This window comes from Passer domesticus, chromosome 3, assembly GCF_036417665.1.
Source record: "Passer domesticus isolate bPasDom1 chromosome 3, bPasDom1.hap1, whole genome shotgun sequence".
Lineage (NCBI taxonomy): Eukaryota > Metazoa > Chordata > Aves > Passeriformes > Passeridae > Passer > Passer domesticus.
In genome coordinates, this window is record NC_087476.1 from 12,362,238 (window position 1) to 12,377,921 (window position 15,684).

General features: G+C 36.4%; 1 long non-coding RNA gene across 1 annotated transcript; it reads right to left on the bottom strand.

Moving 5' to 3' along the window:
• Window positions 1–2,344: 2,344 nt before the first annotated feature.
• On the bottom strand, window positions 2,345–12,568 carry LOC135296010 (uncharacterized). Its single transcript, XR_010358060.1, has 3 exons — window positions 12,496–12,568; window positions 4,846–4,921; window positions 2,345–2,554 (listed from the first exon to the last, which is right to left on the bottom strand). It is a non-coding gene; the product is annotated as an uncharacterized LOC135296010 (long non-coding RNA).
• Between the last annotated feature and the right edge of the window lie 3,116 nt (window positions 12,569–15,684).

Consider the following 15,684-nt stretch of genomic DNA (forward strand, 5'->3'; position numbering starts at 1 on the left):
ATATAATTTTGGGATTGCTTTTAGATTTTTCTCTACTACCTCATTCGTGTGGTTTTGCTTTTAATTCAAAGTGCAAGAGGAAAAATAAGCATTCTTATGGAACATATGGTACTCAACTGTGGTTTGAATCCCAGTATGAGGAATTCCACAAGAAGTTTCACACATTCTGTTCTGGTCTCAATTAAAAACTATTGGAGCTGGCCTGGCACTTCAGTGGAAAAGCTATGTGCTCGTGTGCATGGATCCTTGATGCTTTCCTGAACTTCTTTGGATTAATCTGGCTGGGGGCAAGAAGAAAATGGTCAAGGTATAAAACAGCTGTGGAAAGCCAGAACTGTTTTTGTCAGGACTTGCTGATGGGATAGCTGCAGGATCAGTGTAAATATGAGGCGTCTTTGCTTTCCAGATTGAAATATACTTTTTTTCTGGACAAAATATGACCAAGATGGAAGACCTTTGAAATTGAGAATTAGGAAACAAGAAAAATAAACTCAGTAAAACAATTTTGAAATAGCAAATCTAGCCAACTGTTTTCTCAGAGGCAAAAAATATTCTGAAGTGAGAAACGTAGGATGTGAATTTCACTATTGTCATATATAAAGGGGGATGGCAGTGGAGGTGAAGTCATAGTTATTAATGTTATCAGCGGTGTTAAGTAAAAGTTAAGAAGTGTAAATTTAAGGAGAGATGAGAACAATATTTTTATAACATTTAGAGGAACCATTTCAATTACTTAATCCAATATTTTTTATCATAGAGGATAAAGAACCACAGTAGCACTTTTCTAACTGAAATATTAACCTTTTTTGTAAAGACTGATATTTTTCAAAAATATGTCATTTAGGCAGGAAATCTTAAAGAGATGGATAATCCATTGGGGAATTTGTCCCAATTGCTCTCCTTCTGGTAAAAAGATTATTTCCATTTTAAAAATATTTTTATGTATTTCTCTGCATGATTTTAGTCTTCAGAACCTCTTTCCCTTATGATTACATGATTAGTGATTATATGCAATTATCATTTGGTTTGCTAACTTACTATTTTATAAAGTAAATATACTAGACTGCTTAAATCTCCTGTGTCACAGATATTTTTCAAAACCTTGAATAATTTCTCAGGGCAAGGACTAAGGTGAGTTTCTTAGCCATATTATTGCATTGGAGGTTCATGTAGATTGGGTTTTCCAAATGATTTGTAAAGCCTTCTGCTCTCAAAGACACAATTTCACATTTTATGGTTGTGGTACCTTCCCTTGCCCTTTGAACATGAATCTTCCACTTGCCTGTACCATGTTAGGAAACATGCTCAACTGCACTCAAGGAACCTAGATAGTGTGAAATAGAATGAGGTTTCATTATTAATTTCTGAATTATCAGCAATAATCAAAGAGATTACTTTCTTTCAGATAATTTGAAAAATATTGAATTTTAACTCAATTAGGAACAAATCTCTATAGGAACTAACATTTTCATGATTACCCATTCAGTAATTAATTCATTTTAATTCAGTTAAATTAAAATGTGTCTACAATTTCACTTTCCTTCATATGATTAGGTGTGTTTTGGGCTAAATTGTATGTCATAGAATGTGAAAGGTTTAAAAATATTAAAAATCAATATTAACAGAAAGAGTTATTTAAAAGAAAAAATCCCATTTTTCACTTCTAAGTGTCTGATAAAAAACTTTCAGGGAAAGAGATTCCTTCTACCCCCCTTTTCTTACATCTGCCAGAGATGAGAAACATAGAGGGTCTCTTAGTACGACCCCCGGTTTCAGTTCCTGAAGTCTTATGGATGAGAACTTGTTACTTAACCTTTGATGAAATCTCTTGCACTTCAATTTATCAATGAAACACATACTGTGCCTGACAGACACACAGAAACAGGTACAGCTGTTTCCTGGTAATCACCAAGGTTCTCTAATGGAGTTCAGGAAGGGTTGACACAGACACAAAACTATTGCAAATCACCATCTACAAGTCTGTAACCAGAGAATTTAAGCCTGGGCACGTGATACATACTGTGCAACTAATCAGAATGCAAAATTAAGTAAAAATACAGAGCTCCCAGAATACAATTTGTGCTTGGTACAGGAAAATACACCACTTCAAAGCTAGTCAATAATACATAAGGCAGTTTTTTATAGCACTTGCTATCACTTTTTTTTTGTCAGGAAGAAGAAAACAAACATGAGTAAAAGAGGAAAGAAAATAAAGGTATGTGGGAAAAAGAAAATAAAGAATGGAAAAACTGGTTTTAAGGCAGGATTAATCTGTTTTGCATCTACTCTGCTTATATCAGCCAGTTAGCAGCCATACAAGCAGAGAATTTAAGCAATTAACAGAGTCCACTTTCCTTGGGTGGATTTACTATGTTTGTGTTCTGCTCATTAACACACCCAAGATTTTGCCTGGGACCTTTGTGATTTGCAGTGACAGTTCTGCCTGGAAAGTCAAAAATTAGCCTGGGTCTTACCAGCCAGGAGGAGCTTTGTTATGCCCATCTTAGATGGTAGTCACTTTTTCATCCCTACAGGTTCTTGTCCCACATCAGCTCTGGGAAAACAGCGGAAGATCCATGAGAGATGCAGGTGATTGGGCTGATCCAGCAAGCAGATTTCTGGGCTGGGTGGTGATAGGAACTGTGCCTGGCTCACCACCTCATGCCTTGAGAGGCTGCCTAGACCAGAGGCTAGACAGTGTTAAAGGAATAAAGTAGGTATTTATTAAAAAGGCCTTCAAAGGATATACCCTGGGCAGTACAAGAGCCTGGCCATGGCAACACCAAAGATGGACAACAGGTCATGAGTTTTCAGACTTTTATAAATTTTGGTCCATTTACATATTGGGGTTAATTGTCCAATTACAGCTTCAGGTTATGAAGTCCCATCCTCACAGTTTGCTCTCCTCCATTCATTGTTGTTTACACTTTTTGGGCCTGAAGCTGTAATGGTGTCCTTGGTTTTTGGCTGGAAAAGGATTGTTTTGTCTCACTAAACTGTGAGGAGAACTTGCTAACCCTTTATATGAAGTTCAGAGTTATATACTAATGCAGTACAGAATCTGGAAAATGTGAAAGCTAAAACTTCATCCATCCATCAGTGGGTATTGAGGCTGCCAGAGAGAGACAGAGCCTAGGGCAGGATATGAGAGATTTCCAGTACTCAAACAGAAATTCTAAGCCCTGATGAAATTCAGGGTAATGATATTTTTGGGGTTTTTTTGTGTTTTGTTCTTTTTTGTTTTTGTTTTTTGTTTGTTTGGGGGCAGGGGGTGGTTATGGTTTTGTGTGTGTATATATGTTTATTTTTACATTTCTTCATGGTTATTAAGATAAACATTACACCCAAATTTATTTTATTACTAGGAAAATCAAAAGAAAAAGTAGGCTTGTTTCTGGAGCCAAGAAAGGTTTTTCAATTTGCTTCTCACTTCCTATCTGGAACAGAGTCAGTCACCATTAACACTACTTGATAGCATATTAGTAGAACTGTTTGAATCTTGTAGTCTCTTACAGTAAGATGGTTGGTAATATTCTGATTAAAAAACACAATTTCTTTTTCTTCCTAAAAGTATACATCCCTATGGCAAGAGTAAAGTACTGTCCAAACAGATGTCAGTTTGTTTGGATAATTTTCCCATTTTAAAACCTTTCCATTGTTATAGAGTCACACTAACATCTGTGATGCCAAATACTCAACAGAGCTACTCATCCATAGTTTATGACTGCAGGACAAGGACAGTGCTTGGATTCTCCCAGGGATATCATGTCTTCCAGGATCATAAGCAGCTGAATCTCCTCATCCCAGCAGATTCTTCCAGTCCAGAACTGTTTACATCCCCAAACAGATTTTTTGAGATGCCAAGGAGAATAGCTGGGCTGGCTGCTGTAGAATCCACAAATCCATAGGTTATCTCCACTGCATTTTGGGGGATTCTTTCTAAGACCACATTTCCTCTCCAGGCCAGCATTGCCCAGGAGGGGCTGGCAGAACTGCAGGGCTCCTGCCACCTTTGCTGTGGACATCGAGAACCTCAGGCAGGCAGTGCTGGCATTATTCAGTGTCACTGATGCTGGAGCAAGTAGTGACCCAGTTACTACTTCAAACCATTTGACTATAGTTTGCTTCCTTTCTAAAGCAATCCTGATGCTATTACATAGTTTTCTGGGAAGTGGCCAAGAAATGCTGGATTATGGCCCTAACAGCTACAAGACACTAAAAAGTTATCAAAAACTCATTAGTAGTTTCATGTTTTCAGACATCAGACATCTCAGAGGAAAAAAAATATAATTTTCTTTGTACCACCCTTGCTTGAAAAGAAAAAAAAACTAGTAGAGTACTAAGAAGACACAAAGCTAGTATGTTTTTCATGCTAAAATGCTTCTGAATATTGAAATATATTAGTCAATTTTATTTACAAAATTTTTATTATTTATTTTTTATTTTCTATTATTTTAAAATTTTTATTTTGATTTATTTATTTGAATAATATTATAGTGTACTCTAATTTTTCCTGCCCTCAACATTATGTATATTTGTGTATCCTATTATTTTTAACTATGAAAACTTCTAAAGACTTTTGTTTTTCTTAGATTTCATGGAAGATTCTTTCAAAATTATTTGCTCTACTTCCATGCTGATTCTACTGACCCCTATAAATAAATGAGAAATTACTTCCATGAAGAGTAGATTAAGCTTTACCATTATCTTTCTATATCTATACCAAATAATTTTCCTGTTCAAATGGGAAAACTAACACTTTTTTAGTAAAGATTTTTATTAGTTTTCAATCTGTTGCTATTAGCAACCAGAACAAGGAAATACACTAAATTATGTTTAGCTCACCTCTTACATCATCTGCTGAGTCAGTAGATTATTCAGGTATGAATCCAGGCATATCCAAGTATATCCCATCCTTAGCCTGCCATCAATAGTTAGGATAGAATGGTCATTAGTTCCTAAAGATTTATATATCCTATCTGCAGTCTGTAAGAACAGCTTTATGGAAATACATTTCAAACTATCTTATTATTTTTTCCATTTTAGTGACACTAGGAATCATTACATACAAAATTTGTAAAAAATAAAGAATGTATTTATTTTTCAAGTGCTTTACCTTTATTCAAGTATGTACAACATTGGTTGAAGTGAAGCAAAATTCAGCACATATAGCTCAAATACAAATATTCACAAGACCCCAAAGATTTTCAAAATTGCCCTCACAGCCTTTGCAATAAATCTATATTTCATAGTTCTTTGCTTCACTCTGGCCATATTGTTCCATCTTCAACCACAATTTTTAATGGAGGATTTGAGGGGAATTTCCACCTTATCAAGGAATTTTCTGCTTTATCGTCATTGTTATTAATTTAACAGGGAATTTGGTAATTCTCTCAGTCTTTATCTCAAGCTCACCAATGAGGACATTTCTGATTCCAGTTTAGGCAATGCTTTAAAGCCCCATTACAACATTACACCATCAGACTCTAAAAGCCTCTAAAAGTCTTCTAATATGGACTTCTGAATTTGGATGAACCTCTCAAGTTCTCCAGTAATGGCTCCACCTTGGAAATGCAAATTCTTACAAAAGGAGTTGGCTCAAGTCTGCTTTCCTGGACCCCTACCTGCAGAACACACTCAAGTGAAAGTACTTCCATCATTGTCTTAATGAAACTTTCTGCATTGTTCTTTCTTACAAGTTGTTTACCTGTTTTATAGATGTCAAAGCAGAAGCTGAAAAAAATTTCACATTTTAAGTTGTGAAGTCTCAAAAAAGAAACTGCATCCAGACTTTATGTCAGGAACATATTTCCATCACTTCTAGGGTAAAGATAATTTAGTTGCTGTCCTGGTGGTTTGGTTTGTTTGCTTTGTTGTTTTTGTTGTTGCTTTGTTGTTTTAAAAAGTTTTGATTTCATTAAAGGATCTGCTTTTATTCTATATTCATTCCTTCAGCAGGGTTTTTGTTTACATTTGATGAAAATGTGAAACATTTATTTCAAGAGAAAAATTAATGAAATAAAGATTGTCCATTGAAACAAAAAAAAAAAGAGTGATTTTTTTTTTCCTTCTGATAGTTTTCAGTTACATCAAAAGCTGTTGCAGAGAGGAACTTTTTGTATGTCCAAGTTGCTATAGCAAGAAGTAATGAACTTAAATTGCCAGCATGGGAGTTAAACTGGATACAAGGAAAAATATTTTCTGATGCTAAGGCAAATTAAGCATTAGATGGTCTAAGGAACCCACAAAATATAAATTATTGAAAGTTTAGAGAAAACTGAACAAAGTGTGATGTGACTACCATTGCTTCTGATTTCAGTAGAGGGAGAGCTGATAAATAACACCGTAATATTTCTTTTGACTCCACTTTTTGTCATTCTGTTTTTTTTTTTTTTACATTTTATATATCACCTTCCAAGATTTTTTATTAACATTGCTTTGATTTTATTCATAGTTTGCCCAACATGAACTGTATTTTTTGTCTTAACTTGAACAGATGAACCAATTGTAAGATGTATAATTCATTTACACTATAGATGTAAAACACTTTACATAGCACTTACCTTTCTGCATGATTTTGCAGCCTAGAACCTATTATCAGATATTTTGGCAGCATAGAATGAAATATCTCTACTTTCCTGCCTACAAGATAAATATAACAATTTCATCCTTCTGAGAAATTTTCAAGATGTGAATATTTTTTCTAAATCTGAAATGAAGGCAAAGAAACAAATTCAATATTAAGTGGCACCATTCAGGAAACAGTTCAGGCACCTATCAGCCTTGAGAGGCCTTGGAAAATCATTTTTCTTCATCTTCTTTTATCTTTTAGACTACAAGCTTGCTGGGACAAGAACAGTCTTACTTTGTTTACGTTATACCTAACAGAAAGCAACCCCATTCTAGGATTCTGTTGCCCATTTTTCCAGTGCAATTCTACACTGAGGAAATCAAAGCCTAACATAGTATCAAGCAACCTGCGAAGAAATATAATCAAAATGCAGCGTGCTGCCAATATATCACATCCTCAGAACAGCAGTAAAGAACAATTTCTCTTTCTCTCCTTTTCCTATATTTTAATGGGTGCACTGACTGTGTGAAGCAGCTGTACAAGGCTTTGTGTTCCCATGAAAACTGCCAGGAAAGTCCCCCGCACACTCCGCAGAGGGTGATGCTGAACTACCGCTGCCCCACTGACTCGCGCTTTGCGCGACGCCGCGCGCGAGCCTGCAGACACACATTTTAACCCTGGTGTAAGCAGAAACCTCCCTGACCTGAAAAACCACCATCAAAAGGAGCCTGTGAAAGCAAGTTTCCTGTAACTTTTGCTTTGCCATCTTTTAACTGATTCATGAAAGCAGAATAGCAAAAAACAGTATTGTGTCGCTACTTGTTATGGTGTGGAAATGCCTTCAGCACTACAAAGCACAAGAAAAGGCAATCTCAAGATATGATATAAATATAATAAATACACTGGGAAAGCTTCAGAGTTCATTTAGGCTCTGATTCAAATATCAGAAAAATCATTAAGAAACTTTCCATTAACTTTCTCCAAAGATCTTTTTTTAAAGTTTCATTTGTCTTTCATTCACAGCCAAACCTAGAGTGCTGTTGGACTCTGTGAGAAAAATTATTAATCACCCCTTTTTTTTCTAAAGCTGCTAACAGTGAAATGTTAAAATTATTATATCATTATGTATCTAATTTATGGCCATTGCCTCCTACAAGAAAAACTATTTTTGCCTTCAGCACAAAAGAGCTTAAGGAATTGCCACTTCTATACCATTTCCTTAACAGCAACATAATTAATAAATGTAACTCATTAATTACTGTATCTCATTAAGAGTAATTAAAATATTGTGGCACAAATTTGGATCCACATTACTGCATTGGATTAATGGATTAATTTTAGAGTTAATTCATTCATTGGTGTGACTGAGATAAAAATCAAGACCACCAAGAGATTAGAAGACTTTCTGAGTATTAAAAAATTCTTTCTGTTTTTTTTTATATAATTTTTTTTGTATTTGTGTGCTGTCATCTGCCTCTAGTTAGGTGGTCTTTTTCTTCACTGTCTCTCTACTCAAGTGCTGCTTCATGGTAAGGAACTTGCTAGCGGTACACTCTTCCCTCAGAAACAAGAGTCAAGCAACTTGAGAGCAGATATTCTTGCAGAGAAGGCTGATAGTACATTGCTCTTTTGTTTCAGTGTAAAATGAACATACATATTTAAATTTAATCAGAAGTCTTTAGGAGGAGAAAGTAAAAAGAATTGTAAACTGATAAATTCCTAGAGCTCCTAGGTGAAAATGACAGAGAAAAATATTTTATATCTAATTGAAGGTAGTCAGCATAATAAAACATATTAAATAAAGAATATTGTTTTCCTTTAGATTGAACAGGAAAAAAGTCCAAAAAAATTTATAGCAGCATGACTATCTTTATAGACCATATTTTCCAAAGCTAGTATTATTTTAGTTTCAAAAAAAATCTATTAATACTGATAACATTATATAACATTATTATTTTAAAATAATAATAGCTTTAAAACCCCTCCTTGCAAGTCTAGCACTGTCAGATAATTCTCTCCAAAGAATTCCAGTGACTAAGATGCAATTTCTCTCTGTTTCTCCCTCAACCTTTAAACTTCTGTCAAGGAAAACAATCAATTTCAGGATATTTTCTACAATAGGAAAATTCAAACTCAAGCATTAATTTTGTATGCATTATGCTCCCCACTCAAGAACCGCTCTTATGTAGTTTGGGAGACCTAGGTCATGTATTAGTGTGGAAGGGAAGGGCTGATGACCACAGTTTGGACAAGATGGCACTAAAAAACCTGATAACTTTCAGGTAAGATAGACTCAAGCTTTTCATATACAAAGAGAATTTCTGGTCATTTACTGAAACATGGACTAATTTATTTTCTCTATCTCATGCACAGTAAGATAAGAGTAGATTTTTCACATAAGTAAAAGATTTGCTTAAGTAAGATTTTTTACTTCAGACTCTGGGAGGCCAATAAAGCATTGGCTCCACAAACTAAGACCACAAGTGTGGATTTACAATACACTGTTTTCTTTTTATCATGTCCACCTGCAGTTTTACTCTCAGGAAATAAGATGTGGCTTATGACACTTTCATCAAGACATGGACTTCTCTCCACTGACTGTAAGAGTATATAGGAAATATTTTTGCTCAGAATAATTAATGAATAGCAGGTTCATAAGATAGTTTACCTGACTGTTATATTTATTCATCTGCAAAGTCTTCACACCCTGAATTAAAAGGAAGTTTCTAAGGCCCTACTGCCCAAATATTAAGGTCAAAAGTTGGAGCTAAATTAAATCTTTGCAAAAATGTTTTAGTTTTAAACTTCAGCTTGCTAACTAAAGGGGTTAAAAACATGCAGAGGTAATTATCAGTGATTCAAAAGCTATTGCTAATATGGTAATTTATAGCTGTGTTCTTTTTAGTGTCTCTTTACCTTCTTTGCTACACAAATAAGGTTATTTCCAGAATCGTTCTAACCTAATTAAACATCCTATTATCTTTCAGCCAAGCATAATTCACACCCTATTCTCAATATCAACCCTGGCAAGCATTACAAGGAGTATGCAGTGGAAAACATTTTGGTGGAAAAAGCTGGTGGATCTCAGCTTTCTGCATTCAATTATCTGATATTGTGGTGAATTTAAGGAGAGAGAAAGAGAGAGAGAGAGAAAGATCGAGAGATCACTTTGTGATAGGAGGTGGTTTGATATAATGTTAATTAATTAAGGACAATTATGTTCAGTAAAGATTGCCAGAGATAAAAGATAAAAGCAAAAAAATGAGGCATCATGAGAAGCAAAAGTAAGGAATAGAGTTTTAAGCCAGAATTTCCACTTAATCTTTGCCCTGGTTATTTCTTGGGTCCTCTATATCTGCTACTGTCTAGGGATGTATACAGGAAATTTTATTTTTGATGCTTGAGAGAGACACGCACAGCAGAAGGGGCATACATCCATGGAAATTAAGTGAACAACTTCCACATCACTGGCATTTCATGTACCAGCTGTCTATGTAGAACTAAAATCAAGAGGTACAACTTGCCTGCTAGCTAGAAAGGAATGTGTTTATTTTTCCAATCCCCTCTCAAGGATACTTCCATACTCCCAATATAGGAAATAAAAAAGAACAAAAAAGCCTTTTCCTGGTGGTCTTCCAGGACCAGTGGTTCTTCCTTACCTAGAAGCACAATGGTACATACTGGAAAGAAGAACTAGACTGAAAAGAAAGAGAACAAGACCAAACAATGCAAACAGAAAAAAAAACCCGACAGCAACAGCAACAACAAAACCTATGGGGAGGCCAAGTATATTTATGTAGTTAAGAAACCTCAAAATAGTTCCCAAGGCCTCTATTTGATATCAACCTTGAAGGCCACAGTATGTATGAGAATGGGTAACCCTGGAAATCCAGGACCCATTCTACATGTCCATCTTAGCTATATGTGTCTCAGTTGCCCATCCTAAATATGTTCTCCTAAATATGTCTTCATAGTCGTCAGACATCCAGGTTTTTATAGAAAAGCACATAATCTCTTCTGCTTATCACTCCAGCTCAACCTGCTGGGTACTGCCAATTTTAAAGAATGAGGGTTATGATTCAGACATAACTGACTGTTTCTTTCCCCCTCTTCTATCACATTAACTAAAGATGAAGAAAGGAAATGTTTTCTCCTTCATTCCATGCCATGGGACACAAGTTGGGTCTGAGCCTTGCCAACAGTAGGTTCCTATTCAGAGGAAGACAGTGATGCCTGGAGAGGCTACCTAGAACAGAGGCTAGACAGAATTACAGAATAAAGGTAGGTATTTATTGAAAGACCTTCAAAGGGTACAGCTTGGGCAGTGCAGGAGCCTCACAGAGGCTACACCCAAGATGGATGATGGTCATGAGTTTTTCCATACAGATATCAATTTGGTCTATTTGCACATCAGAGGTTAAGTGTCCAATTACAGCCTCAGGTAATGAAGTTATTTACTCCAAGTTCCCCCCCTCCCAATTCACTGTTGTTTACATTTTTTGCTACCTGAGACATTAAAGGGTCCCTGAGTTTTAGGCCTAGAGAGAAATTATTTTGTCTGAATAAAATGGGAGAACAGTAGCTGACAGGATATGGAGTCTTAGAGCTATACACTAAAGCAGTACTGATCTGAAAAATACAGAACCTAAAACTTAAGGCACCAACAGCAAGGATATTTCCATATGTGTTTCAACCTAGTTTTTCAGATGTCCTTGTGTTTTCAGGGTATTGCACACGGTATTCTGTGTCAAAATGGCACCTGAGGACTAGGCTGTGAAACTAATTTGGGAAACCCCATAGATCAAGTCATTCCTCAACAAGGTTTGTCTTTGGGTAGTTGTACATTTTTAAGAGTTTTTTTATTTAAGTAACTACCAATGCCTTTAGTACACTTTAGGCATACACCTGAAGAAGAAGAAGCAGGCACTGAATAAAATTTTTACATCATCTTTGGTTATGTAAGAATTTTCAATGATTTGGACCTTAGAGCTTGGAACAGGACTGAAATGAGGGAGGGTTAAAAAATGGAAGGAATGATGGAAGAGATACCCTCAGCTTAGTTCAACCTTTCTATTACTATCACACAATCAATCAAGAAAATCATATTCAAAAAGGTGATTATCCTTCAGGGCATTCAAAGGGCTAGTTTGGGGAGTACTGGTGAGGATCCATCTTTCCATATGATCTCTTCACTGAGCCAGGAGTGGATTCTCATAAGGTCTACTATTTATTTATTTTATTTTTTTATTCTATATTTTATTTTGTGGGTTTGATTGTCTGGTTTGATTTTTCCCTCACAGAATTCTTTCAAACTAGAGTAAGCTTTCTGAAAACTCTTGGTGGGAGGAAGAAGAGAGAGTAGAGAGCATAAGGCTGTCAAAATGATGTGTGGACAAGGAGGCAACTTAGCTTACCAGTGCAGCTAGTTCTATAGCCAAGGGGAGAAAGCTTGAGATAAACGATCTTTTTCCTCACTGGCCTGAGGCCCTGGAAGTATGCTAGGAATGCTGTTCTCCTTCCAGAGGAGCTGATTCAGTTTCACTTGTGGCGGTTCAGTTCCCACTGTCATCACTCTCGCAGTGACAGTTGCCATAGTGAGTGAGAGAGAGCCTTGCCTGGCTTTGGTACTAACACAAAAGGCTGCCTGTCTCCTCTGCAATTTGGCAGGAGATCCTTTAGTGTGGGATGATGTGTAGCTGTGCCCTTACTCGCTGCAGACCTCTCTGGAGCTTACTGGCACATTCCTGGAGAGAGCAAGCAAGTACAAGCAGTGCTGGCCAGCCATTTTCCTTAGAGGAAACCTACAATATCTGCACTTGACCTGTGTGTTTTACCAGCTGTTCCTTCAGCACTTCATAGGCTTTCTACCTGTTGCAAAAAGAGAAAATGTTTTTCTCATTCAAACAAAACATAAAATGACTCACCTGGCCACCAATGATCCCTTTGCACAAAACCTGACCGATGTTTAACCCAGTGGTACAGAACAGCCCTTTTGATGCAATTCAGTGAAAGACTGCACTACTCTTTTTTTGGGGAATCTCATCTTCCAAAATGGAATTTGGGACACTTCATTTTACACTATTAATCTCCCTATACAGGAAGAATCATTAAAAAAAAAAAAAAAAGGATACAGATTTAAAAAGGAGGAACACCAAGTCTTCAAGCTGCCATAGAGCACTAGCTGAGGATGCAGGCCCCCCCTCTGCAGTGTGGTTAGATGTATCCATCCACTTGGAGCCAGAAAGTTACTGCAAAAGATACAGTATGAGTTTCAATTTCATGTAGGTGATTAGTGCTTTTCTTTTCAAAATGTAATACACTAGCCCTATAGCACAATATGGTATTCTAGAGACTGGACCACTCCCACCAACCAAGGAAACCCAGTTTTTATCCCTTCCTTCAACAGAAGAATTCAAACCTGTATTATCCAAATACCAGAGTAGAAAACCACCAAAACAGAGGTTTGTCACAGGAGAAAATGTGGTTACTTCCTTAAAAGCAAAGAGCAGTAGTGCTTGTAATGCCAGGGTCAAGGCCAAGATGCACAGATTCCAAAATTCAGAGATGAACACTGAATCTGGAGTGAAAAGCTAATATTTCTTTTCCCAGTGGGAGTGAAAGAGTTGGCCACCACTGCTTTTTCAGACCCTTCATTTTAGTATGCTCTGAGAATATCTCCACACTAAGAATTTCAGAGAACTAAAATGAAAGGATATCTTACTTCTAGCCTCTGAAAAGACACAGATGTTAGCCCACCATCAGATACTGAAACCTGATGTGTTGAAACATTTCTAAGTCAATTCCAAGGAAGTCAGCTTTTTGTTGTTGTTGCAAATTGAAGCCATTAGCATTTATCTACTTCTGAATTTGGGCAACAACTGGACAAAGACATTACTATTTGCTGAGAGGAAATCTTGGTTGAAAACAGCTTGAAAGCCACTTTAATAACTTTTTTGCAAATTGAGTCTTGTCGAGTCTGACTCATTTTGGAATGCTTAACACAGGTGTTTCTGAAAATATTCTGCTTTTCTGGTTTTGTGTAGATTGCTTCAAAGAAGAAAAAAAAAGTAGAAAAAGCAGAAGAAATATACACCTTCATTTTACAAATACCTGACCTGAAATGGAACAAAAGAATGGCCCCATGCTTAAGGCATTGAACAGTTATTCAGGAATGACCTGGAGCAAGTCATTTAATCTGTTTCTACCCTGTTTCCATAGCAAAGGTCTCTTTTTCTTCCCCAGCAATTTAAGAAGTAAGCTTTTCATGAGAGACTTTGTTTTACTTTGTGCATTTGTATCTTCATTACACGAGAGAACTTTCTGCAAAAGCTTCTAAGCATCACTTCATTATAAAGATAGATACATAGACTATAAATGTAAAGTAAACTGGGCAATTTTTCTGATCATTTCTGAGGACAACACTTTAGATTTCGGTAAAGCAGGTTTTCCTCTGAATATATTTTTGGAGATGTTGCTTTAGTTACATATATCAAATATTGCAGAATACAGTTTCATTTGCACACATCTCAGTTTTCTCTAGTCTAAATGAACACTGCATAATGTGGAAGGATGATCTAATGCCATCCTCATTTGGTGACAATTTATCATGGGCCATATTCCCTGAAAGCATAATTATTGGAGATGTTATTTTTACTACTATAGAAATTAAATTATCTCTAAGAAGGAGCTATACATTTAAAATGGAATCAGAACCCCCTTATCTTCAGCGGTATTTATGTTATAAATTATCTTAGGGACCCAAATTAGAATGTCAAAGGAATTTGGTAGCAGAAAACAAAGGAAACACATAAACTTCATTAGGACAAATCTGATTCTTCATTCTTGCATGTCAAGGTACTGCCCTTACAACATAACAATCAAACCTCACATCCTCAGCTGATCCAAGTCAACCTCTCTCTGCCGGTGCAGCCCTGGCCTTTTACCCCAGGTGAGGATCTGGTTCCCATGTCATTTATTGCGAGCTGCCATGTCCCAGACTATGCAGCAAAAGGTCTTTATTCAGGGATCCTTATGGCAGTCGTGATCACATTCATTGAAATGTGGCAATCAGGATTTTAAAGCATGGAAACAAAATTTTGTTCTTTTGTTTAAGTCAACAGTCTGTAAATGGACTCTTCAGAAGTTTCATGGCTTAGGATAAAGAGCCAAAATAAGGTAAGTGGGCAGAAAAGTCAAAAAACACTTTCTTCAACATTATTATTTTATGACTGTATTAAAATAAACTTCACTGTGTACAAGGTCTGCTGCCAGTGTATCACTTGGCAGGAACTGCTCTGAATATTTTATTAACAAAATCAAAGCTCTAATAAAACACTTAAGTCATGTGCAAACGACATTAAGACTGGCAGCATTCCTATTTCCACATTGTTTTATGCCCAGTCAACTCTGAGCCCAAGATTTTCAACCTGAAAACACTCCAAGAAAGTCTTCATTTGGAGAAATATCAGGATGCAGCCTTTTGCTCAGTAGTCTAGAGGTCAATGTCTTTGCCACAAAAGTGGGACATTTGACATCCATGTCCTCTTCAACTTGAATGGGTTTTAAGTTCTTGTCAGCTGAGTCCTGCCACCAGCTGCCTCTGCAGTTCCCTGGACAGAAGTGTTCTGCTCACCCTCCAGCTGAATTTGGGCCACTCTGTATACCCTAGAAAGAAAGATTACTTGAATGCAGTAAGGAGAAAAAGAAGGCTTTTATCTGTCTGAAAATTAAGTCTATTCTTCATCTTTGATTGTAATACTCATTATGGAGTCAAAAGAGATGGCCAGGAGCAAATGTCTATGAATTCAAACTGAAATTGTGAAAGGGAAACCAAAATTCAAAGTTGTGAGCTGGGAAGTCCAAGTAACTGGAATCCCCTTTCATAATAGAAAGATCCCAATGGAATTTGAAGTCCTGTAGGAGGATTTCATAGCATGCAATTGTACCAGGCAGCAGAAGGCAGGGATATCTGGAGTATGGGGTTCAGTTCTGGTTCCTCAAGTGCAAATCAGAAAAATTAAAAAGGAAAAAGACAGAAAGAAAGCTATCAAGGTGTGAAATTAGAACACTTTCCTCTGGCTGATTTGGAAAAAAAAAAAAAGGTTGTTTTTTTT